The sequence below is a fragment of the Felis catus genome, chromosome E1 (assembly GCF_018350175.1).
Source record: "Felis catus isolate Fca126 chromosome E1, F.catus_Fca126_mat1.0, whole genome shotgun sequence".
Classification (NCBI taxonomy): domain Eukaryota; kingdom Metazoa; phylum Chordata; class Mammalia; order Carnivora; family Felidae; genus Felis; species Felis catus.
The window spans coordinates 27516022-27542186 of record NC_058381.1 but is presented as its reverse complement, the minus strand read 5'-3'; the positions used below and the strand labels follow the sequence as shown (position 1 = coordinate 27542186).

Genomic DNA, 26165 nt, shown 5'->3' with positions numbered 1-26165 from the left:
CTCTAAGAAAGGTGGTAGGGGCAGGATGTCTTAGAGGAGGCACTTCTTAGCTGACATGAGAAAGGATATTGCCTGCTAAGCCCCCTGGGAAGGTTACAAGATGACTGAGTTACTAAAATGGGTTAGTAACTAAAATGGGTTAGTAACTCCTCCTTCGGGGAGGACCAAAAGTGGCTTGGTAAAGAGCTGACCCTGTCCTGTGGGGATCTTTCGGGCTTCTACATGAGATAATATGGTGTGACACTTGATCAAAATTAGAAGAAATGATGGAACCCTATTTTCCTGGAAAAGCATTAGCAACTGCTTCCTGAAGTTGGGGCAGGGAGATTATTAATAAATCAGTAAACATCCCAGTTGTTCAATCCAGGAACTGGCTCCTTCAGGCAGCATTCTCAGGGTGGTAGCTACCTCCCTCCTGGCCCTAAATTCCCATGAGAGGAGAAATGGGTTTTACTAGGCTGCACAAAAAGGATAAAGATCCTGGGGACCTTTTCCCTCTAAAAACCATCCTTCCTCAGAACCTGGACTTCATGCCATTAAATAAAAAAACAAGCCAACCTGTAATCATACCCAGACTAAATTAAAAAAAAAAAAAAAAGTGCTCTTGATCTGTTTACAAGAACTTCTAGAAAAGGTGGCATCACTCTTCCCTGGCTCTGGCTCGATAGCCCAGCCAGAGAGAAGGCTGGGAGATGAAGGGTCAGTAGTTCTAGAACAGTCCCTAGACTGTTGTTCTAGAACAACTATGTGTGGTTGTGGGGCTTCTCAAATCAGGACTAAGAATGGAAGTCCTCCTTCTAGGCCTATTCCAAGATCTAGGGTTACTACAGAGTTTGAATCCTGGAGCCCTCAGAGTCTTGACCTCTGGCCCGCTTTTACTTCTCTAGGTTTCTGCTAATTACTTTCCTTTATGCCATTTATGTTCCAGCCAGCCTGTAGCTCCCTTCTCTGTCAATAGACTCATCTTGTCTCAGATTCAGCTTGAATCTTTGGGGAACCCCTCAAGTCTGGAATTTTGGATGTGGGGAGGCTGTGTCAGTGAGGAAAGAGAGGATCAGTCCTCTTTGCTTTGGAAGGGGGCCTACAAGCTTGGAGGGAAAATGTGAGTTGTCCTATTTCTGGAAATCTCCAGGGAAAAATGGAAGTCAAGACATCCTTTTAATACCACGAGAAAGTGCTATGTATCATAAGAAATTGAGGTAACAATAAACTGTATTTTAGCACCTTCTATGTATTAAAAACTGCTACTTGACACTTTGTAAATGTTACCTCACTTAACCCTCATAAGAAGACTTTAAGGTAGGCTATAGTAATCATTTTATGGATGGAGAAGTTGAGACTCATACAGGCTGTCCAAGAATGCAAATTGGAGGCTTAAAGGAGAGAGAGCAATTACTTTGAGTGTGTTCAAGAAGGATTTCTGGAAGGGGTGGTATTTGAGCTGGGTCTTGTGAGATGTACCGAAAGGAACGTGTGGAGATGGTAGTGGCCTTCCACACTGATGTTTGGAGCCTGGTATTCAGGGCCTTGGACAATCTGGCCTTTTGAGTTTGATTTCTTGCCAGTTCGTTGCTTTATTTTCCAACCACTTGGAACTAAGCAACATCCCTGAATATGCAGATGGGGGTATTTCAGTCCTCTGTGCCTCAGCCAACAGCATCCCTTCTTCCTCACCTCTTTCCTCTCTCCCAGGAACTTTTATACATTCTCCTTCATCTGGGACCATATCTACTAGTTTGGTGTCTCTGGGTTAGAACCTGACCCATGGCAAGAGCTCAGTAAATGAACAGATAAACAGATGGGTGGAGCCTGAGCCTTAGGAGAAGACCAGTGATGAGCAAAAAATGTCTTTGTTGGCCTCATGTCCTCCTTCCTGCCCCTTCTGGGGCAGAAAGGCTCATTCACAAGTCCAGGCCAAAGTCAGCACAGGCTTCAGTTTCACTGGCCACAACCGGTGCACAGATGGGGTGCATTAGAGCTTGATGATTTAAAAAGTTGGGTTAAATGCCTGGCTGTGGGGAGAGGGTGAGGGAACTGTGGCTGGCACGGCACAAAGATTCCTTTATTTCATTCCGCAGCCACCCCCAGCATTAAATAATCTATAGATTCTTATGCAGGTCCACTTAACGGAAAGATCACTGCCCCAGCCCCCTCCTTGGAAAATGGGCCTTTCTTTTCATTTTGTTTCTCTCTTCCATTTAAGAAAGTTCAGGGAGAGAATGTTTCTCCTGTTCTCCCCTCTTGACATAATCTCCTATGCGGTTTCAGAATCTGCCCAGTGGGAGTTAGGAGCTGGGAAGCAGATAACTGGAGCAGCAGTGTAATTAAATGATACTTTGTACTTGTAATAGAGCCTTTCATCTGGAAGCCTGACATTCCGTTGTTTGGTTTAAAAAAAAAAAAAAAAAAAAGTGAGTCTGACTTCCTTATGGAGAAGTGAACACAAAGGTCCAGAGAACTAAAGCTCTGAGTATGTGGCTGGTAGAGAACTGGGAACAGAGTCAGGACTTTGGGCTCCCGTGGAAATGTGTAGTTGCAAAGTTTTGAACAATTAGGGTCTATACTGAGGTGGTGGAAAGAATCCTGCACCAGGCTTTCCACCGTCCTGGCTTGCTGTAAATCCCCAGAGGCCTCATTGCCTGGAATCAACTGTCCAACCTCTGAGTCTCAGTTTCTCACTAATAATTTTTTTTTTTTACATCTGTTTATATTTGAGAGACAGAGACAGCATGAACAGGGGAGGGGCAGAGAAAGAGGGAGACACAGAATCCGAAGCAGGCTCCAGGCCCCGAGCTGTCAGCACAGAGCCCGACGCAGGGGATCTAACCCACGAACCGTGAGATCACGACCTGAGCCGAAGTCAGATGCTTAACCAACTGAGCCACCCAGGCGCCCCTCAGTTTCTCACTAATAAAAGGAGTGAAGTAATATTTGCTGTGTGTAATGCCCAGTAGCTAGCACTTCCTGTGTGCTTACTATGTGCCATCTCCATAACAGTCCTGGAAAGTAGATATAACCATATTTGAAGGTTCAGTGAGGAGGTTTACCTCATTGGGTTGTTACGAGGCTGGATGAGATCATGGGTGTGGGGGTGGTTGGCAAATCACAAAGCTCCTATGCAAATACATAGTGTAGTCCCTTTGCTTCTCTTGGTCCAAAGCGGGATTGGGGGTGACGGAGGGGATTGTTCTTGCCTGATGCCAAGCAAATTTAGTCTAGCTAAGGTAGTTTCACTTTAGAACCTGGAGCCCAGGAGTTTGATTTACGAGGAAAAGGCCATAGAAGAGGACGACAGTAAAGTTTGTGTGTGTCTGCACAAAGGTAACAGCATTGCTCTGTAGGATGGGGGTGGGGGTGCTCTTTGAATTGATGACAGAACTATCTAGGGAATGTGCTGAGACATCCTACATTTTCTTAGGGGGTGTTGTGGTCTAAATGCTGGAGTGTTTGCATGCAGAGGTATTTTAAGTTGGCATGAGGAATTGCTCACATTGTTGTTTCTCACTTCACGGTGCAAGCCCCATTATAAAAATATACTGTGGTTATCAAATAATAATAGTTTCAGTTGGAACAGCTAGTTGCCCCAAGCGGGAACAATCGAATGCTCATTGCAGTGGAAACTAGCTATTATGGAAGCCTGGATCTTCACAAATTTTTTTCATGAAAATTTTCTGTCTGAGATCCTTCCTTTGTTTCTCTCCTGCTGACCTATCACCGTTTGATGGCATCGTGGAGCAGGATATTTGGGAATGGTGAGTTGGATTAACCTCTCACAAACTCACTTTGGGGACGATGGCTTCATTCCAAGACCCAGTTTGCTCTGGTCCTTGGAGGGAAGCTGTTGTAGGAGGCTGCAGAGTGGGTGTCCAGTGCAGGGGGAAGGTAGAAAGCTGTTTATTGCTATGTCCAATCTTCAGGTCAGATTATCTTCTGGTGGCAAATACAGAACTCCTAGAATTGCAGATCATCTAGCCCAGCCTCTCTTCATGAGGAAACAGGCTGTGGGCAACTTAGTGACTGGCCTGAGGTTCCACAGCCTCAGAACCACACATCTGTATTTCGTGCTCCCTCAGGTGTGCTCTGTGTGAAGAGCTCTGGCTCTTTTCAAGCACTGGGCCTCCTTGTGAGGCTGGGAGGTTTTAGGAGGCCAGTTCTTTTTGTTCCCTGTAGGGTTCCATTTGCCTTACAGCAGTAGCATTTTGGTTTTCCTTGCCTGCTTAGATGTAAGGTACAGCATTGCTTTGAGAAAAGTGGTGGGGAGGAGGGTGTTCTGAGGCCATGTATTGGTCTAGTGGCTACTGAGAGGCCCCCTCTGCCCGCCGTGGCTTCTGAACCTCTGCTTCTGAGCACTAGTGTTCAACACCAGTGATTCTCAAAAAGACTAGTACCCATAACACAGTGGCTTATAGGTAGTGGACATAGAGGGGTGCTGATGTGGAAGTCCAGAGATCTATTCTATCCTTTCCATTCTACTCATCAGGGATGTGTTTCTCTTCATTTACACCACCCACCAGCTTGTCTTTAATGTATAATAAATATCCTGGAAAGTTCGATGTTAAAAATAAATATAAGAATAGAATTTCTAAAAATCCACTCATTTCTTTTTCTCTAAGTGTCTTGAAAATGTTTTAGTGAGGGGCACCTGGGTGGCTCAGTCAGTTAAGCATCCGACTTCGGCTCAGGTCATGATCTCGCGGTCCGTGAGTTCGAACCCCGCGTCAGGCTCTGTGCTGACAGCTCAGAGCCTGGAGCCTGTTTCAGATTCTGTGTCTCCCTCTCTCTCTGATCCTCCCCCATTCATGCTGTCTCTCCCTGTCTCAAAAATAAATAAACGTTAAAAAAAAAATTAAAAAAAATGTTATAGTGAGCTTTGGATTGTATTTAGTAGTGTTAATGACAGCTGTGTCACAGCAAGCAGTATAATTCATAAAGAAAATATACGATAAGATGTGGCTCTTGAAGATAATTCTGAGCTTTCCTAACTAGCAAAATATATGTTGAATTCCAATTTTATTAATTGAAAGGTTTTTGGTGTCCAATAGATATGTGACAACGATTCTTAAAAAAACTGTAATGCAGTAAAATTTGTATTTCTATTCTAGCAGGAGGGGAAAACTAGATTATATGTAAACCTATAGATGTCTATAGCATAAAAAGTGAAATTTTTGTTTCTGAAATAATGTGACCTATGATTGTACCAGAGTTGCCGATGGGCTTTAAGAAAAAAGATGTCAGTAACAACCATGTTGGTAGGACCCATACCATAGTGGGCACCTTTGCTTCTTTTGCAGTGTTTGTTGGTTTCCTAAACAGCATTTCTGAGGTACAGCAAAGGCAGAAGTGATAAATTATGGAAGAGTTCCAACATAAACCAGTAAGCCCCGTTTAAAAACACATTCAATCAATTTAGCTTTTGTAAAACCTTAAATCACTGACTTCTTTTTCCCAACTATCTGACCTTTGAAAGCCCTAATCTTCTGATGAAGTGATAGTTCCGGAGGAGTGCAAAAGGGCTGTCTGTTGATCACTTGGGAAGGGGTGACAGATCTTATACAGAAAACCTCCAAACAAAGGGATATGGTTAGATTACAGTGTTCCTTGGTGAAAAGAAACCATTTGAAGTATGTAAGGGGTAGTATATTATGGTATCTTTTCTCCATTGGGACAGAGAATGAATCACTTCAGCGTAGGATAAGTCATAAATTATTGCTAGGTTAAATTGTATAGCATGATTGTTCGAACATAGAACCACCTTCACTGAATCTCAGAGGCCACTGGGAGGTGGGGGTGGAGGGCAGTGGGGGCTGTGCCTGTACATGCAGTTTTGTCTCATGGGCACTGTTCTGTAATTGCACATGTACTAAATATGTACTCTGTGTAGCACTCTAGTAGATATTATAATATTACCCTCAAGGATTTTATCCTCAAGGAGCTTGGACTCTAGCTGGGAGATAATAGGTTCATAAGTCATCCCTTCTTGAAATTTGTATTTCACCTTATGTTTATCTTAGGGCACTTATCACAGTGTAACAGCACATATCTCCATTAGCTTGTGAAATGCTTGAGGAGATAATTGCGATACCATCTTTGTTTCTCCAGCACTCTGCACAGCTCCCAAAGACTGGTAGATTTTCAGTGAATATATGAACAAATGACAATTATTATTCCAAAATAGAGACAGACATAAGAGGGTCTTAATTTGGAGCTCATGGACTGGCTTCAGGGAATCTCTGAAACTGTATGTTCAATTCTATGTGCATATCTGTTTTTCAAGAGAGGGTTCCGTAGCTTTCTGCAGGCTCTCAAAAGTTGTTGATCAAAAAAAACCCAAAAAAGACACCATTAAAATCCATCTGTCTAGGAATTGAAGTTCTGGGAAGACTTGGTAGAAGAAGTGACAGTGAGGTGTGCCTTGAAGCAAGAACCTGGACATGCGGAAATGGTTGGGGAGGGACCAGTAAAAAGAGCAGCGTGAACCAAGAAGTGCAGGCAGGAAGCATGAGGGAGCAGCCATTCCTATAGGTTAGATGTTGAGGAGCTGTGTGAAAACAGGTCGAAGGAGTTGAAGCCAGACTGTTGGGAGAATAGAAGTCCTGGCTTTATACTGCTGGCAGTTGGGTGCCACTGAAACTTTTGAGCAAGTAATGACACAGCCAGAAAGAGCTTTGCTTTGAGATAGCAAATGTTGTCACAGTGTGGTAGGTGAACTACTAAAGAAGAGACCAGAGATGGAGGAACCAGTGTGTATGCATTGAAGTGATCTACAGGTGTTTGGGGCACTTGGAAGTTATTCAGTGAAGTTTTGTTGAGCATTGCTTGGGAAAGAAATATAAGCATTCTAAGGTTTAAAATATTCTATCACTTGTAGTCATGAACAAGAGGAATTGAGTTTAGGAGGTCATATTCTGGATGGGAGACAGACCTGTCCCATAGTCATACCTGCTCCCTGTGAAAATTAATGATCTAGGCACGAGTAGAATTGCTCACCAATTTATTGTAGAGGAGCTGCTAGCGACCAAGTCTGGTGAATCATCTGTGGATTTTTTTTTTTTTTTTGCTACAGACTGCAGGCAGCTGGAGCATGAATCTGCTCAAATGTGATCCTTTCTATGTGGTTGCTTTAAATACCAAAAGGAAATGTTGACTTGAGCTATGAGGCGTACCCTGAAAATTAACTCTGTGGTTTGCAAATGCCTGTAAGGTTCCAATCATAAGATTGGTTTGTACATTAGTGTTTTGGCATTCAATACGGAGGCTGATGATTGCAAGCTTGTGTACTTAAGATCCAAAGAAACTCTTTTCAACAGGGTGTCTTTCCTGAGAAACAAGAAGTAGGTACAGGACCCCTGCCCTGTGTTTTTTTTTGAGCATTGGCACTCCCTCTGTCTCTGGAATAGTAAAGCTGCACCAATGCTGGTTTGGCTGTTTTGTTTTTTGGGGCCTGACCAGAATCCACCGTCATATGCTGATTGTTCAGTTCAATAATATTTTTGTATTTCAAACAACTTGCCAGGCTCTGGGCTGGGTGCTAGGGATAGAGAGATGAAGCCAACATGATTCCTGTACTTAGAGTGTTATCTTTGAGGTACTTGGGAGTGTAAGCCTCACTGTGGGGGCAAAAGAGTGTTACAGATGAGGTTGTGTTGGTAACCTAAAAAAAAAAAGAGGATGAAAAAGCTACATTGTTGCTTTACTACTATTTATTGAACATCTACTGTGTGCTAGGGGCCCCTTTAGACATTTTCCTTATTACTCCATCACTTACTTTCCCACCTCCCCTCAAGGTGGGAATTAAGTGACTTTTCTAAGGTCGTAGGTTACCAAGAAGCTGTGTGGGATACAGGTCTAGATAGGTCTATGCCTTCTTTACCATAGCTTGACAGTCATGACCTAAGTGGCTCCATTTGGCATCAACTGTCTTCTGGTCTCTCATTAATATTGGTGGTAAATCCTACCCTGTATTCCCTCCTATCATTTGCCTTGTCTAAAAAGTCCTTCTTCCTTTCTCTCTATTCACTCTCTACCCATTCCTGAAGACTGGTTTAAGTATTTTCCAGGTTGTCTTGCTGGACTGTAGGAGTCCCTCCCTCCACTGAACGCCTATAGAAGTTCACTGTCTCGTTCATTTGGTAGTTAATAATGACTGTCTTGTAATAATATGGTCTGTGTTATTGTGGTTATGGGCACTTTTTACATATAATTGTGTTGCTTCCTAATAAGATTCTAAATGACCTGGAGTCATAGACTCTCAGAACATTAGAGCTAGAGGGGCCTTTGAACCTAGATGTTCCCCTTCAGCTCCTCAGAGAAACTGAGTGCCTCTTGACTTTGTACTTTGCCACCTCCTCTCTGCCATACCACCTACTGCCTTACATATAACTCGTGCTTGTAGATGCTGGAGGCAGGTCTAGGGGAGAGGGCTGATGGCTAAAACAGAAGCATCAAGGTGTATGATCTTGGGCAAGACTGTGCTCTGTAGCTTTCCTTTTTCTTCATCCAAATGAGGCATTAGATTAGACTGTCATTAAAGCGTTCCATCTCTCCCTTTTTCTGATTCTAGTACATCATTATCAGAAGATAATGCAAGGCAACATAACTTAGTGGTTAACAATGCAATCTCTGAGCCAGACTACCTGGGTTCAAACCCTGACTTCTTCACTTAGTGGTTATGCAAGTTGAATAACCTCTCTGTGTCTTAATATCCCATTGGGAAAATGGGATTACTATTAATATTAGATACCTGTAAGGTTTTTGTGGAAATGAAGTGAGGTGATCAATAAAAGGTACTTCTCAGAGTGCCTGACATAATAGTAATTGCTCCATAAAGGCTGATACTTGCTATCTATGAATACTCATTAAGCAAAACCAAAGTAGCAAACATGCCCAGATCCTGGCACCCCTAATAGTCCTGGTAAACAGTTCCTTCCTTTTGTCTGAGTCTCAGCTATTACCCCTTTAGCTATACAATTACCAGTGGTCTTCTGAGACCTCTATAAACGTTGAATCTCTTGCTCCTTATAATTCCAAAGGGACTAGCAGGTTTCTGGAGGTGATTAAATAACAGTGGCAGCCTCTGCTCTTGGACAGGTGGGGTTGGGCTTACCTGCAAACAGCTGTCAAGCCTCTCCAAAATTTAAATGGAAAAATCTGCCCCTGCCCCTTCCCATCTAAGCTGTTAGGTGGCGAGTTTTCCTCTGACCCACACATCAACCAGTTACAGAGACCTTAGACTACTGTGACAACAGCAACCCAGGCAACCTGGTGTTGGAGCCATAGCTGAGAATTGCTAGTCAGTCTGGTTCACCCTGGGATGCTTCATGGGGGGGGGGGGGGGTGGAGAGGTTCTTTTGAAAGAAGCTATTTTCATTATCTTTAAGAAAACAAACCCCAAAAGAATCTCTGATACCTTTGTTTGCAAAGCACTCAGCCAGCTCCTGAAGGGAGGGTTTGACCCGGTGACCCAGAGCTTTGTCTCTGAGGTCAGGGCTGCCTAACCCGGGGAGCTTTAGCTTTCCACTTCCCTCCCCTCTCCTCCCCTCCCTTGCTTATTGCTAGTGGCTGGAGTGTGACTCAGGGAAGGAGGGGGGAGGAGAGGAAGAGAGGAGGAGATGGCTCCACCAGCTGCTGCTAAAAACAACAACATCTAATCAGTCCATGAACTCCCTCCCCTCCCAGACCAGTGATGAGACAGGCTGAGCAGGTGGCGCTGGCTCTCCCCTCCCTTCTGCCTCCAACACCTTTGGTCCTTTGAAGGGACAACTTATATTGTCAGAAGGAAAATGATCTAACTTTGGGGGCCCAGGAAACTCCTTTTCCTCCCTGTTAGGGCTGGTCCCAACAACAGCATTTGCTTTAACTCTCCAACAGATACCAGAGGGGACAGAAAAGTTTTTCCTTGCCCAAACAAAAGATCCCAGAATGAAACCTCCTGCACTGAACCCTACCATTTGTTCCACATTTAGCGACTCCTCTCACATGTTAGGTATTGGGAATATAGTGGCAAACAGATGTATGCTTTGCCCTCAGCCACCTTGTGCCCAGGACCCTTTGGTCACTGGAAAGCCCATTATCTGCAGAAGCACCTGGTGGCAGTAGAAGGGATCCCCATCTGTACCTGGTACCCAGAGCTGTCTGGGGCAGCCAAGAAACCAACATTTCCATATTGCTTTCCATCCAATTTGCCTAATTTCCATGAGATGCCCAACTGTGCAGAACTTTTTTCTTCACCGTCCCTGTCCTCTGCTGCAATGTCAGCCTAGGCTCTCCCAGACTGGTAAAACTGCCAGCTAGGCTCTTGCAGCTCGAGGTGGCCGGAGAATTAGACCCACTGTTCTCTGATGTGGCTTTGGAGGAATGTCTGTTCTCAGGAACAGGCCTCTAACCATTGGGTGCTGGTTGCTTTGTTTACTTCTGAAAGCTGCACAATTTTACCCTCAGTCCCTCTCCTCTTGATGCAGAATGTTCTAAATGACAGGTAGGGCTCTGAGGAGCCCTTTAAAGACCCCTCTTCCCACCTCCCCCTCGCCCAGACAAATTCACCCAGGAAACCAAAGGAGAGAAGAAGTTGGAGAAACCAGACTTATTGGAGCTCCTTAAGTTCCAAGTCCCCATATTTCTTGATCCTGGCTTCAGCAGGAGAGAGAAAAAGCAAAGTGTATCTGTGGGGGAGGAAAGGTCCTCCCTGTCTGTCTCCTTCTGTGTAAAAACAACAGGCCAGTCTGCCCTGGGCACTGTGGGGGCAGGTACTGGGTAAACACACAGGGAAGGAAAGCCGATAAGATAAGGGCTGACAAATCTAGGTCACCAGGCTGCTGCCAGGCACCTGTATGACTGGTCACCTTGAAACTGACAGGGGGGAGGATGGACACAGACAGGCTGACCTCCCATGCCTTTGTTTATTTATTTAAAAAACATTTCCTAAGCACCATTATATGTTAGGCCATGTGCTAGGTGTTTCAGGCCCCTCTGTGTCTCTGTCAGGCAAAATCTCCTGAATCCCAGGCCTGTAACCAGTGCTAAAAACAGAAATGACATCATGCAAAAGCCACTTGGTCCACTACCTTCCAGGGTGGGGGCAATCAGTCTCTTGGTAGAAGGGAGGGGCCTCTTTGGAGTCTTCATTCCCTCTTCCTGCAGCTAAATGGTTGGCAAAATTTTCTGCAAAGGCCAGATAAATTTTTAGGTGCTGCTGGCCATATGGTCTCAACCATCCAACTCTGCAGCCATAGAGAATACATAAACAAATGAGCATAGCCGTGTTCCAGTTAAATACTTCTGAAACAGGTAAGAAGCTCAGTTTGGCCCTTGCACATTTGCTGATTCCTAGGCTACAAGATGGGAACCAGTTGTGAAATGCATGTTGGAGAAATATGTTTATGTGATTTCAGGAGGAATCTAAAGCCAACACAGTAGTTACATTTGCTATAGATAGTGTAGGAGCTGACGCACTGTGTTCATTGACTGGTTCCGTTTGACACTGTGGTGTCAACTGCATAGGCCAAACTTCAGCCCAGCCATCTAGCACCTGCAGGTTCCCACCAAAGGTTACAAGCTGACCAAGCCAGACAGAGCACATATTTTCACACAACGTCATCACTGTAATGGGAACACAATGTGGGGCCCTGCAGACAGAGTCAGTGGCGTCACTTTCAAGTCCTGAATGAAGGGTCAAGCCACCTCTGTTCTAGGCCTGGCTCTACCACTAACTCTTCAGCGTGGCATTGAGTAAGTCGCATAACCTCTCTGACCACTCAGCACATATTGAATATGAGGCACTGGGAAAACTGCAATGGACACATGAAAATGTTTGCCCTTAAGTAGCTCGTGATCTAGTGGGGAAGACCAACAGGTAAATTATTATAAGATGTAGTGAAATACAGGCTTTGGGGAGTGGTTATTCAGGATGCTCTAGGGGCAAAGAGCAGGATGAGTTTTTTCTAAGTGAACAGGAAAAGTCGGTGGAGGGGGCAGGTCCATTCTGAGCAGAGGCAGAGAAATCCTCTAGAGGAGATCAAGCCTAAGGAATCACAGGAAGAGATGGAGAGGGTGAGAGAGGGAAGCAGGAGGTCAGGAGGTGTGGATTGCACAAGGCTCAGAAGGCCCAGCTAAGGAATTTAGATTCAGTTTTGTATGTGTAGGGAGCCATTGAAAGAGCTTTTAAAGCAAGGAAATGATAGCATTTGATTGAGATTGGACTAGAATATTATAATATAGCCTAGTTCATAAAGTCAACTCCTCCAGCTTCTATAAACTATATATCCATGAGCTCTGTGTGAACAGGAATGTTGATATTGTATAAAGTTAATAAACCCTGATAATTAAGCCAGTGCTGTAATTCACAGCCAGGCTCATTTCCTCCTTGTGATGCCTTCAGTTAATCAGAAGCCAGATAAATCATTGGCGGACACCAAACCTTCATAACTCTGAGAAGAGGGCCTTTCAGAGTTCCCTGGTTTGCTGGGCCAGGTACTCCCTTTAGCTCGACTTTCTTGTATGGCTTCTTGAAGCTCACTGAGTCATTATAAGGTGGCAATTGCACCCCCACATTTATGAGTTTTTCTATTATGTTATAGTGAGAACTGAGTTTCAGAATTCACGTGGCTTTTGGTGTAGTCATGGGGTTTGGGACAGGGCAAAGTGAAGGGGAGAAATAGATGGCTTCTGTACTTTCCAGTGTTTTAGCATATGCCTGAATGTAGTTGAAAGTGGCCTTAGAAAATGGGGATTCTGAGCAGAGATCCCCAAATCTGACAGCACATCAGAATAACCTGGGATAAAAAGGCTGATCTTCAGGACCTACTTCCAGAAATTCCTATTCTGTAGGTCTGAATGTGACTGGGAATGAAGGCCCTGCCTAAGGGAAGGAAACAAGTCACCTAGGATATAGGACTTGAAAAGCATTCACTCTTGGAGCTGTACAAAGGCAGCACCTCAGAGCAAGGGCCTCCTTAAAGATGCTAGGTGCTGGCTTCCTGGCTTGCCTCACCCTAGTCCCAGCCTTCTCCTTGCTTTGAAGGTAGCCAGGGCATGCTGGCCCTAGTGTTCACTGTCTACCTTCTAGCACTTTCCACTCCTTGAAGGCACAATTGGTGGTTTTGACTAAAATTTTTTGAAAAAGAAGAGAACTCTTTGGAGATCTTCCTCTAATAATGATGACAGTAGTTATCATTTTACTGAGTGTTAACTAAATGCCAGTGCAGTGCTGGTATTTACATCTTTTGTCTCACATCTTTTCTCTCATACCGACCCAGAGAGAGATGTACTACCATTGTTACCATTTTGGGATGAAGAAAGTGAGGCTTAGACAAATTGAATTGATCAAGGGGACCCAGTTAGGAAAGGGTGGAACCAAAATTGGAATTCAGGCATGACTCCCAGTTCATACCCTTCAGTGCTCCACCACACTGTTTCTTGCTCTAAATTAGCAGAGAAACCCAGCCCAGCCCACTCTCTTGGTGCTTCCCAGGCTGTCTGCCTGGCTCAGAAATCTCCAGGTAAACCCCTATTCCTGGGGTCTTGAACTTGAACCAAACATGACACCCTATGGAACATAATACCCTATGGTCTCTGTTGTTTTTTTTCCTTTTTTTAATGTTTATTTATTTTTGAGAGAGAGAGCACGAGCGCACACACAAGTGGGGGAGGGGGGGAGAGAGAGAGAGAGAGAGAGAGAGAGAGAGAGAGAGATGTGGGGGAGACACAGAATCTGAAGCAGGCTCGAGGTTCTGAGCTGTCAGCACAGAGCCCGATGTAGGACTCAAACTCATGAACCATGAGATCATGACCTGAGCCAAAGTTGGCTGCTTAACTGACTGAGCCACCCAGGTGCCCCTCTGGATTTTTTAAAATAGAGTTTTTTGACCCATAGAGCCATGGCAAGCAGGGGAAGGGATGAAGGAAGAGCACAGGTGATTCTCAGCAGGGGAAGAAGTTATTATTTCTTAAGCTGTTTACTAATTAGCTCCTTTTGCTCCTGAAACCAAAAAGAAGAACTCAAGAGTCAGCACGGCTCAGAAGCCCTAATTAATTTGTGGTCCAACTGGGTCAGGGAGAATGACCCTGTGCAGTGGCTTTTTTCTTTTCAGGGACATGTGTGCCCCAGCTCACCAGGGCAGAGTTCCATAGCACTGAGGGGAGGGATTCCACCCCCCACCCCACCCCCCACCCCTGGGAGTTAGATCTCCTGTGAAGCACATGTCTGCCTATTCAGTCCCTTCCTCCCTGACCCTCTGGCTGGGCTCCTGCTGGTGTTAAGTTGCCCCAAATACTCAGTCTCTTATTTCACATCGCCAGGCAAAGATCCCACAGCCAAGGTGCCCTTTCGGCTTAGCTTTCCCATTGGCTGCTCACTGACAGATAAGCTCCTAAGAGGAGGCAAGGGGGAGGGAGGAGAGGTGGGTAACACCTGGAGCAGACCCCTTTGTCCTTTTGTCATTCTGCACAAAGCATGGGTGCTGCGGCTCCCTGCTATTGTGTTTGATGGGGCAGGCCCTGGGTGGTGGCTAGCTGCCTAGCTTTCATCTTTTATTGGTACAACTGTACATATGCTTAGGCTTTACCTAAGGGTGGAAATTGGATGCTGAAAGTTTTTAAGTGTCAAGAGACAAGGAAACTCTGTATTCAGTGTGTGGGCTGGAAGAATGCAGGAGCTTCTGAGCCAGGCTCCATTTCTGCATAATCTGCTATGGCCATGGCCTGCAGACTCCCTGTCCAGACCTTGCAGAGATGTTTCATTCCTTGGGCTGGGTGGAACTGAGACGTGAGTACTGCTCCTAGTCAGGAGGGGGATGAAGCCAGCGGACAAAATGTTCCTGTGCCTGGACGACCAGCCACAGCACAGCCTGGGTCCCTGGGAATTGAGATGAAACCTTTCCTCTTTCTTTAGCCAACCCGTATCTTGAGTAACAGATGAGTTACTGCCAGACGAACTGGTTTTAATTTACCTTTTTGAAGAGATAGATGCACTTAAAATAAAAATGAGCAGGAAGTTTGCACAGTTAGCATTGCCAGTCTCACCGCTGTTGGGAGTGAACATGTGCTCCCGGACTTCCACAACTTCTCTCTTCTCTGTCACTTGCAACCAGAGCAAATCCCTGGAACCTGGTTATAGGGATTGTTATGTTATGTGGAGTTGACCTATCAGTCAGGAAATTTCCTCAAGAAGAGGTCCTCAACTAGGGCCTCCAAATACAACCCTGAAGGTAGTTGCCAGCATGACAGAACCCAAGAACTGGGCATCTATGTATAAGTTGGTCTTGAGTATCCAGAGACTATTTAAGAATGTGTACAGAAAGGTAGCAATTAAATGTTTGTCTTGGAATAAGCCTGGCCTCTGCATTCTCCCAGGAGCCCTCGCCTAGGGAAGATGATTAAAAATAGATCTGAGTAGCACTTCCTGCCTGGCAGATGGCTGATAGCAAATGCTAGGGCTTGCAGCTAGCTGACCTTTCCTTTCTGAAATCTGCTCTGTGTTTCCATGATGCTAATTGAGTCCCTCTCTAGACCTAAGCAAAGAGCTGGCTGCAAAAAAAAAAAAAAAAAAAAAAAAAAAAAAAACCAAAAAAACCCCAACAAGGTTTGCTGTCCTAGCTGGGCTCAGTTCATGGAGCAACTTGAAAGTGCTGGAATTCGCATGGAAACACCCACTCTGTGGTCCAACTGGCTGGTCCTTGTTTAAAAACTAACAAGTTCTGCTTTCAAATTTGCTGCCCAATGCTGTTAAGGATCCCACACCCTCTCCACCCCCATCAATAAGAAAAAATTAGTGGAAAGGGGAGTGGTAAGAATGTCCTATGTTAGATGTGTACACAATAGACAATGCTTACACTCACTTCAAAACAAAGTAGATGCCCAAAAGAGAGGCAGGGACTTCTTGATCTGGCTTTCAGGAGTGGTTCTATCCCACTCAGCTATCTTTCCTCACTTATAAAACACTGATAATACTTGAGACAATGCCCTTAGGTGGTATCAAACTATGGAAGACACAAGATATGATTGCAAACATCTAGGGACCTCTGCTGGCTTCTCAAGGAGTTATTACCCTCTCCTAGGAAGGGGATGGGGATATATGTACATGGGTTGTGCTGAGGCTGTGCTAAGTGCTCATGTTTCTTCAAATCTTACTTCCTCTCCAAGGAATGCCCCTGCTAAATCTCCTCCCCCCCCCCCCCCCCCCCAACCAAATGATCTCATCTTCTTCAGTTCTATTCATGTTCTCAAAAACTCCTTTAATGTCCATAATGTGTCACAAGGATACACATTGTTTTATACATATTTTGTGTATTTTAGTCCTGTTTTCTAGTTAGCTAGATTATAAGCACCTTCAGGGTAGAGCTAGCTTGCTACATTCTTCTTTGTGCCCAGCCAGGTCTGGGGCACAGCTGCTCATTAAATATTTGTTGATTTATAATTATGGAGGCACAGTATTCCTCATTAGGATCATATCACAAGATTCTAAGCCATACCCTTATTATTGGACATTTAGATTTCCCCCCAGTTTTTATTTTATTTTATTTTTTAATGTTTTTATTTATTTTTGAGAGAGAGAGACACAGCACGAGCAGGGAAGAGACAGAGAGAGAGAGAGATGCAGAATTTGAAGCAGGCTCCAAGCTCCAAGCTGTCAGCACAGAGCCCAGCGCAGGGCTCGAACTCACAGACCGTGAGATCATGACCTGAGCCAAAGTCAGATGCTTAACTGACTGAGCTAGCCAGGTGCCCCTAGATTTCCCCCCAGTTTTTAAATCATAGACTACATTCATGCGACACAAAACTGTTTTGCCCAGGAGATGATTTTCCAATGCCTGATATCTCACAATGTGTCTGGGGCTTTGGTTTTGGCCAGGGAAGAAGGTTGAGCACCAGAGTATGTGAAAAGGTTTTAAGTTTCTATGTCTTGAGGATGAGAGTCCTAAAATAGGAATTGTCAGATAAGATAGGCCAGCTGATGAACAGAAAAGACTTTTTATGCAGATAAACAGGAAGTTTAAAAACATGAGAAAAGAGGTCTAACTCTGAGTCAGAAATGCTCATTTAATGTGTGAGGCGTTTACTCTCTTGAGAAAGTGGATTCACACAATGTTCACCCTTGAAAGAGACCTTACTCAACCCCCTCATTTCACAGATGATGCAACTCCCAGTTCAGAGGATCAGGGATCTGCCCAAGGACATCATGCAGTTGGAGGCAGATGATCTAGCCTTGCCTGACAGGGGCATGAGTGTGTAGGATGGTTGTTGTGACCCAGTGTCGTGTTCTGTTTCTAGAAGGAATACCTAGAATCACCAGTGCCCGGCATTAACACTTTGGCCAGCACCCTATCCTTATTTATATGCTCTTGTCTCTTTCGTAAGAGCCCTTTGGCTGTGATTTCTTAAAGCCCACCATGATTGTCTCTTCCTTTGTAACTATTTCTTATAACTCTACTCCTAAACCTAGTCCGTGTGTGTGTGTGTGTGTGTGTGTGTGTGTACATAGGGATTAAATGTAGATGCATGCTACTGTGCTCACTGGAGGAAAGCCTGACGTTGGACAGAGTTCCTGCCACAGTGGGAAGAATACATTAGTCAGTCTACTTTATAGTGTATGCAACCTGAAGTCCAATTGTTTAAAGCCTTGCGCTATGATTAGCATTTCCAGGAGAGCAAAGTGTCGAAGGTATTTAGAGAACAACTAGGATGGAATGAAAAATGAGGTTTAGAAGATAGTGGAAAACTTGGTGAGGGTTAAAACCATACCACATACAGAAATTTGAAGGAACTGGTAGAAGGAAGGGTACTGCCATTTATAGAAAGCCTGTTCTGTGCCAGGCGTTTCACTGTTTGTGAGGTGGGTATTGTTCTGCCATTTGGCAGATGAGGAACTTGAGACCAGAGAGGTGAACATATCCAAGAGCACATGGTAAAGAAAGTGCCAGAACTGGGAATTGAATCTGGTTCATACAACTATATAATTCTTCCATTATACCAGGCTACTAAGCTGGGAGAAGTTCAGCCCATACAAAGAAACCTTGATGCAAGCAAGATTATAGCTTTAAAGATATCACTCCAAGTGTTATTTGGCACCAGAAGATATAAAGATGGAGCATTCTGGGAACTCTCAGGAGATAAGAGTTCAACTCATACGAGGAATTAGGGACAGGCAGAGTGACTGGCAGTAGAATGGGCTTCCTGGGGAGGTAAAGAGTTCCCTATCCCTGGACGAGGTTTGATAGAAACGTGGGTGACAGCCATGCATCAGATGAGTGGCTGACCTTTGGAGATCCTTCATATCCCAATGGTCTATGAAATTAAAACTGGATACGGTCATGTGTATATTTTGTTTTGTTTTGAGATCTTTTGCTATACCAAAACTGCAATCCACTGCAGGAGATTCCTATAGAATGCTATTAGTTCTTTCTTTCTCTTTCTTTTTTTTTTAGCTAACTCCCCAAGCATTTTTCTGGGTTCTCTGCTCTTTCCTTGTTGTGAAGTCCAGGTGCCAAAGAAAGGATTTTAATGGGCCTCTTTGCTTTTAATTATTTGTTCTCACAGCTTATGAAATGAGAATCATTCACTCAGTAGTGAGTGCGGAAGGCTGTTTTCATGTTGGGTTGCAAAGAACATTCCTTTGGTGGTCTTCAGTCAGCCTTAAGCATTGTAGGTTTACACATTTAATTTTACCTATGTACTGAAGAATGGCCAAGTTGTAGTGAAGCAGTTCATCTAGCACAACTCACAGGAAGCTAATTGGTAGACCAGAATTCTGATTTGTTAATTTACAGTGGAACAGATAATCCTGAAAGCTCAGACTATGTGTTATCTTCCTTGAAGGTAAACCCACTTGAGCGAGAGAATTAGATTTAGGCAGTTGCTAAGTAAATATGGAATCAGAGCAGAGGAAGTTGAATAGCCTAAGAGATTTTCATCAATTTTGACAACTTGATCCATCCTTCTTCATCAAAGAGACAGATTTTCCAGGTGAACACACTCTAGAAAAATCTTGGGACTTGGAATCAAAAGCTGTAGATTTATGTTCTGACCTTGACTTACAAGCTATGTGAAACTGGGAAAGTCACTTGAACAGCCCTGGGTTTCAGTTTCCTCTGCTATTTTACAGATTGAATTAGTTAATGTGTGTGAAAGTGCTTTGTGCATTCTGATGTCAGTATTAGTCTAATTCTGTTAGGCCCCTTTCTTTTAGTGAGTCACCTGGACAACACCCTTGTTATCCCATCTTCATTCTCCCTTAGACTTTGGAACCAGACTCCCTGCCTGGTCTCTGTCATCTATTTGTTGTTTGACCATGGACTTAATTTTCTCATCTGTAAAATGGGGACAACGATTGTACCTACTTCATCAGATCAGTAGCAGATTAAGTTACTTGGTTTATGTAAAACAATTTGAATCTTGCCTGGCATATGGTAAGCACTATATACATAGTAAGCACTGTATACAACTGTACTGTTATTATTTCACAATTTCCAATTGCATGAGCCTGCTTAATTTCTTCTATAAACTCTCCAATTTCACTACAGTGATTGCTTGTTAGAAAAGGTTTTTAGAGCACCCCCACCATAGTGTGTGGCTTCAGTTTCTGAAGCCTTTTCTGGTCTTTTTGCCTGGATTGGTTGCAGGGGAAGACTTACCTTGAGAGTCTGAGGTTTTACCCACTGACATCAGATATCTTTTGTAATGTGAGGACATTTCATTTTCTGGTGTCTAGTTGGCTTTGGAAACAGAAGTGTAGACTGAAACATAAATCCAAAAATTGGTATTTGTCCTTCCTAGGTATATTAACTTGCATTATCATCTTCTTCTTCTTTTTTAATGTTTATTTATTTTTGAGAGATGGAGACAGAGCATGAGCAGGGAAGGGGCAGAGAGAGACACACAGAATCCGAAGCAGGCTTCAGGCTCCGAGCTGTCAGCACAGAGCCCAACGCGGGGCTCAAACTGACAAACCACGAGATCATGACCTGAGCCAAAGTCGGATGCTCAACCGACTGAGCCACCCAGGCACCCCCAACTTGCATTATCTTCTTAATTTTAGCAGCTCATAGTGAATTATTTTCAGAGACCTGATGGTTTTGAGAGAAATTTAAGTTCCATTATTTCAGCCCCCTTAAAAGTTTTAGTTTTATATTTGAAGTGAACTGCAGAGTCCCCAGTATTAATGACTGCCTACTATTACATTCTGATTCCACTACCTCTACTCTCTTAACTCAGAGGCCAGTCTCCCCAAACAGACCTAGTGAGGGTGACATGTCCAGCTTTCTTCTGTAGAGAATGGAGTTTGTCTGATTATGGGAATCCCCTGCTCTTTGTCTTTCTGAAGAACGCATGTTTTCTGTGACTTCTCTATGGAGAGCAAGGAGCCAATGCAGGATGTTGAGAGCTGGCAGCATCTGTTTTCCCACTGGCTGCATGTTTATATTGGCATCTACTGTCCTAACCCTTTGCCACAAACTAGGGAGTCTTATCTGCTCTTGGTTCAACAAAGAACAGCCCCACGGCCCCAAACCACATCTGAGGCCCTTAGAACAACTTGGAGAGGTGTGGGAGAGGAGCTGTGGGGGTCTGTGGCTGTAGGGGGTTTGGTAGAGAGTCTGGGGAAGCACTGGCGAGACAGCCCAGCTCTTCCAGACTGGTCCAGCAAATCCCGTTTTACATCCAGAAGGCCCGTGGTGGTGTGAAAGGAAACAAACATTTATTAAATGCTGTTTCACGAGCTAGGCACTGTGCTTTACGTACAGGCATTCATTTAATACAACATCCTTTTGGAATAGGGCGCTGTGTTTCTCCCTTTTGTAGATGGGGCCCTGAGGCTCAGAATGACTTGCTCAAGGTTACACAGCTTGCTCCCAAGCCTGCATCCTTTCCACTGAACATCAGGCAGACATGACACCATGAGGGAGCTGACTTTGCAGGCTCTTTATGCCATTCTGTTTCCATTCCATTTCTCTATTCTAGGTCCATCCCTAAAAGCAGTCTGTTTCATATAGGCCAACAGGAAGGTGAATGTAAATGGTCTGATCGTTAAATGACTTAGATCCCAGAATATCCCCCGTTAAGCAATAAAACGTGGCGCCCAGACCGCTCAGCACCTTTTGTGTCTGCCGTTCGTTGCTTGCATCATTTGCATCATGTATGCTCCCATGCCCTTGGAATTTTATGACTCCACACAGCAGATATTTCCTCCTTTAGAGCCAGTCCTTTCCCAACCCCTCCCTCCATCTGTTTAGGGAATGTGAGAGTGAACGGAGACCTACAAAACTCAGAGCCAGGGGAGGAGGCCTGTAGGAGGCCATGCTTCTGCCCCTAGTCAGCGCACATGACTTTCTACCCCATGTCAACGTTTCTAGATAGATATGTGAAAGCTTTTGGTAAACGATAAACACATATAAATGGCTTTGTTCTTTCCTCATCTTTCCTAGTGACCTGTGTCCTAGTGTTGAAATCATACAGAGTCAGGAAATTCTTCCCTTATAATTAAACCAAGTCTCTCTTACTTCCATCTGCGTCCATTTCCTTGTCTGTTTCTTTCAGAGAAAATGGAAGAAATCCCCTTTAATCTTCTTCCCTCTTAGCTAAACTCTCCTAATCTCTTTAAGTTGCACTTGGGTTCTAATTCTGGAAGTTTTCATCATTTTCATTATTCTTTATTATGTGCTTTCTCCATGTGCTTCCTCAAGAGTGAAATCCAAACAGGACCCAGTATTATTCGCCTTGGGTTTCAGCTCTTTGGAATGGAGCCTATGGCTTACCCTGACCCACTGGGCTTGACGATGGATGGAAAAAGAATGAGAGAGGAGAAAAGACTGACCTGGCCTTCCCCAACAGAGTGTCAGACCTGCTGAGGTGGGATGTTTAACCAACACCCCAAGGGCAGGGGGTTTACTAACCCTCCTTTGTATCTCTACCTAATACTTCTGCTACCTTCTTGCTGAGATAGTATATAGTGTGGTAATAGTGCCTTCAGCAAATACGTGGAGACAGAGGGTAGATTTGTGGTTGTCAGGGTTGGGGCAGGGGACATGGAAGTTGACTGGTACAATATGAGATTTCTTTTTGGAGTGTGGAAATGTTCTGGAATTAGATAGTGGTGATGATTGCACAACCTTATGAATATATCAAGAGCCACTGAATCATATAAAAAGGATGACTTTTATGGTAATGTGAATTATATTTCAGTTAAAATGAACTCAACTTTATGTTTGTACTAATAAGTTCTTTTATAGCTATATAATAAAAAGAAATTGTAACAGCAACAACAAAATATATATAAAACCTTGAAGTTTATGGAGAACTTTTTTTCATACACAGTATCATTTATTTCTCATAGAAAGCTGGTGTGAGTGTGAATACGATTTTATTGTGCCCATTTTACAGATTAGGAAATCCGGTCTCAGAGTAGTTAATTGGCTTGCTCAAGTTAGTGGCCGTAGCTGGTACATGGCAAAGCCAGGGTTCAAACTCTAGCACTCTACTTCTTTGAAGCCCATGTAATTCACACTGCCTGTGGATGGTAGGATGGAGAAGCAAGCGCTAAGTGCTTTAAAGAATTCACAGAACATGACTGGAAAGGATCGTGGGGAGCTTCAGTCTTATCCCTCCATTTTTATGGAGACATTGAGTTGCAAAGAGTGGAACATTTGCCTTTTGTCATAATAGAGAAAGGGGGAGATCATAGTTACCAAAGAAAAGGATTTTCTAAACCCAAGTAGATTAGAATCGGCCTTTTCATCTCTCTTTTCTAGGCTTCTGAACAGGCCAAAGAGGAAAGATAGAGAACTGAACTTCCTTTTACTCTGGACTTCATTTACCTTGTTTTACTTATTATCCTCAGAACCCTTATGAAATAGGCATTGTTTCCATCCACTGATGTAAAAGATGTGGAAGTTGAGAGAGGCTGAATAATTCTCCCAAGGTCAAGTAGCTAATAAGTTGTAGTTGTAAAACCAAGATTTGATCCTGATTTTCTGATGCCAGGACCAGATCCTCTTACGAATGCCCATTTGCTCCTCACTCCCAGAAATTGCAGTTGGGTGGACATCTGTGTCCTTCATCTCCTGAGACAACACATGCTCAGTTGAAAACGGTTGGCCTTCCCAGTGAGAGAAGAGGGCCTATGTTGGAGAGGCTCTGCTTCATGCTAGGAGGACTTCATGCTTGAGTCTGCTCAAGCATGCGGACTTGCGCCTGTACCAAGGGGAAGGAACCCACATGTTTGCTCTTTTGCCAGTCCTGCTCTCCCTCCAAAAGTATTCATTTTCAATGGTCCTCCTACTTTTGGAAGGAATTGCTGCCTTCCAGACTTTCAAAGGGGCCAGAAATCAGTGGTTATGGATACTAAACAGGAAACTCAAAGCGCTTTCCGTTCCTTTGAGCTGGCTGGAAGGGCTGGGCCTAGAACTATTACTTTCCTTTAAAGGAGAGAAGAAAAGCGTTGTGTAATTTAAACACACACACACACACACACACACACACCACCACCACCACCAACAACAACAACAGAAAACCTTTCCTGGAGTCCTGAACACCAGCCTTGGTTGATACACAACATGGAAAAGAGCGGTCTTGTTGCCTAGCAGTAATGACAGCAAACAAATGTGTCTGACAGTCTGTTTGGGATCTCCTGGGCTGAAATTCTGTTTGCTTCATTCTAATTGCTTCCTTAACTTCCTTTCAGTCTCCCCACCTTTGGTACCACCCTCCCTCAAGGGAGTGCCAGGCTGTGCCTGGTTATGCCAGGCTGGGCTGGGCCCCACAGGATACAGCGACCCAGCCGGGGCTATTCTTGTCTCTGTCTATTTGCAAGATGCCTGTTGTTCTCAATGGCTGTTTTTCCCATCATAAATGTTGACTTGGCAGAGGCCCAGAGTGGAAGCCATGGTAGAAGAGCTTCCCAAGTCTTGCCCCAGGAAATTCAGCTGGTTCTGAGTACCAGGCTGAGGAAACAGGTTCACAGTTATTCAGAGTAGATGTTGCCTCCAAGACAGCTCATTGCAGAGTGTGGGCCTCTGCAAGCTGACTTTCGTAGAACAGGCCTGGAGGAACCAGAATGGCCCTGAGAGGCACCTCTGGGCCTGGCTGTCATTCTTTTCTATGCCCTGTGTCCTCTCCCACCCCTACTCTCTAGGAATTCTAAGCTATGCCAGGCTAGAGGAAATTACTCGTAGGCCCTGCCCTGAAGTAGACAGAAACCCCCGGAGCAGTGGTCTCCAAACTTTAAAAAAAGTTTCTTTAATGTTTATTTATTTTTGAGAGAGAGAGAGACAGACAGACAGACAGACAGACAGAGACAGAATGTAAGCAGGGGAGGGGCAGAAAGCAAGGAGACAGAATTCAAAGCAGGCTCCAGACTCCGAGCTGTCAGCATAGAGCCCGACGCAGGGTGCTCGAACCCACAAACAGTGAGATCATGACCTGACCCAAAGTCAGACGCTTAACCGACTGAGACACCCAGGCACCCCCAAAACTTTAAAAATCACATACCACTATTAGTAAAATGTTTGAGTATATACTCCTAATATATGGATATTTAGCTTATAAGTGGTATCATGTACTTCTATGTAATATATACATTAGAAACATATATTCAAAGACATGTTAAATAATTAATATAATTTAAAAGGAAGAAAAAACAATTACAAATATGTTTTCAAATCTTATTTATTGAAGGTATGATTTAACATGCTCTTTTTTAAAAAAAATTACCATTAATCACTTTCTGATACAGTTAATTCTAAGGTATGTCTTAATGAGAGTATATTTCAGTGCTTCAGTTAAACAATTTCCCTTGTCAAAAAGTCCCTTACAAAGAAAGGTAGATTCAAATGCAACATTAGCATGTCTGTGCTTATGAAAATCATGATTCCTGCAATCCAACCCATTTTATCCAATCACACAAAGGTTTTTGCTGAACTTCGTGCTTGCTCTTGCAAACTTGCAGAAAAGTATTTTTTAACAAGGCTTCAAACCCCTCTGAGACTCTTTGTTTGGAATACTTTTAAGTTGAGTATTAGGAAATTGTTTATAATTCCTAATTGTACAAATATAGAAACACAGTGTAGGGGCGCCTGGGTGGCTCAGTCGGTTAAGCGTCCGACTTCGGCTCAGGTCATGATCTCACAGTTCGTGGGTTTGAGCCCCGCGTCGGGCTCTGTGCTGACAGCTCGGAGCATGGAGCCTGTTTCAGTTTCTGTGTCTCCCTCTCTCTCTCTGCCCCTCCCCTATTCATGCTCTGTCTCTGTCTCAAAAATAAATAAACACTAAAAAAGAAACAGTGTACAGATGGGAGATTTCAGAGATGACTTACTTTTATTGGCTTAAAACTTTTTTTTTAATTTTGCAAAGTAAAGTTCACTCTTTGGTATACAGTCTTATGACTTTTGACAAGTATATGGTCTTGTAACCCCCATAATGAAGATCACAATTCCATCTCCCATGTTACTCCTTATAGTGAAACTCTCCCTTTACCCATAACCTTTGGCAACCACTGATCTTAGTCTGATACATTTCAAATTCATCCATGTTGTTATGTATATCAACAGGTTGTCCCCTTTTATTACAGACTACTGTTAAATGGGAGGTATCAGTTTATCCATTCACCAACTGAGAGACATTTAGGTTGTTTCCAGTTTGGGACAATTATGAATAAAGCTGCTCTGAAAAATTCTCCTCCAGGTTTTTACATGAAGATAGATTTTCAATTAACCTGGGTAAATGAAACCACAAAATTCTTGTCCATAGTGGCTATGCTGTTTGCAATGGATAAAAGAATTCCAGTTGCTACACATTCTTTTTTTTTTTTTTTTTTGATGTTTATTTATTTTTGAAGGAGAGAGAGACAGAGCGTGAGCAGGTGAGAAGCAGAAAGAGAGGGAAACACAGAATCTGAAGCAGGTTCCAGGCTCTGAGCTGTCAGCACAGACACGGGGCTTGAACCCACCCACAAAAGTAAGATCATGACCTGAGCTGAAGTCAGCCTCTTAACCAACTGGGCCACCCAGGCGCCCCTACACATTTTTGACAGCACTTGTTTTTGTCAGCTTAAAAAGTTTTAACCATTCTAATAGGTGTGTAGTGATTTCTCATTGTATTTTTAATTTGCACTTTCCTCAATGACTAATGATGCTGAGCATCTTTTCATGTGACTGTTTACCATCTGTTTATTTTGGGGGAATTCT

At 43.8% G+C, this 26165-nt stretch overlaps 1 protein-coding gene across 1 annotated transcript in view; it reads left to right on the top strand.

Annotated features, from left to right (window-relative positions):
* Positions 1-26165, top strand: part of YPEL2 (yippee like 2) — a 65068-nt gene that overhangs the window by 22678 nt on the left and 16225 nt on the right. The window lies entirely within an intron of this gene.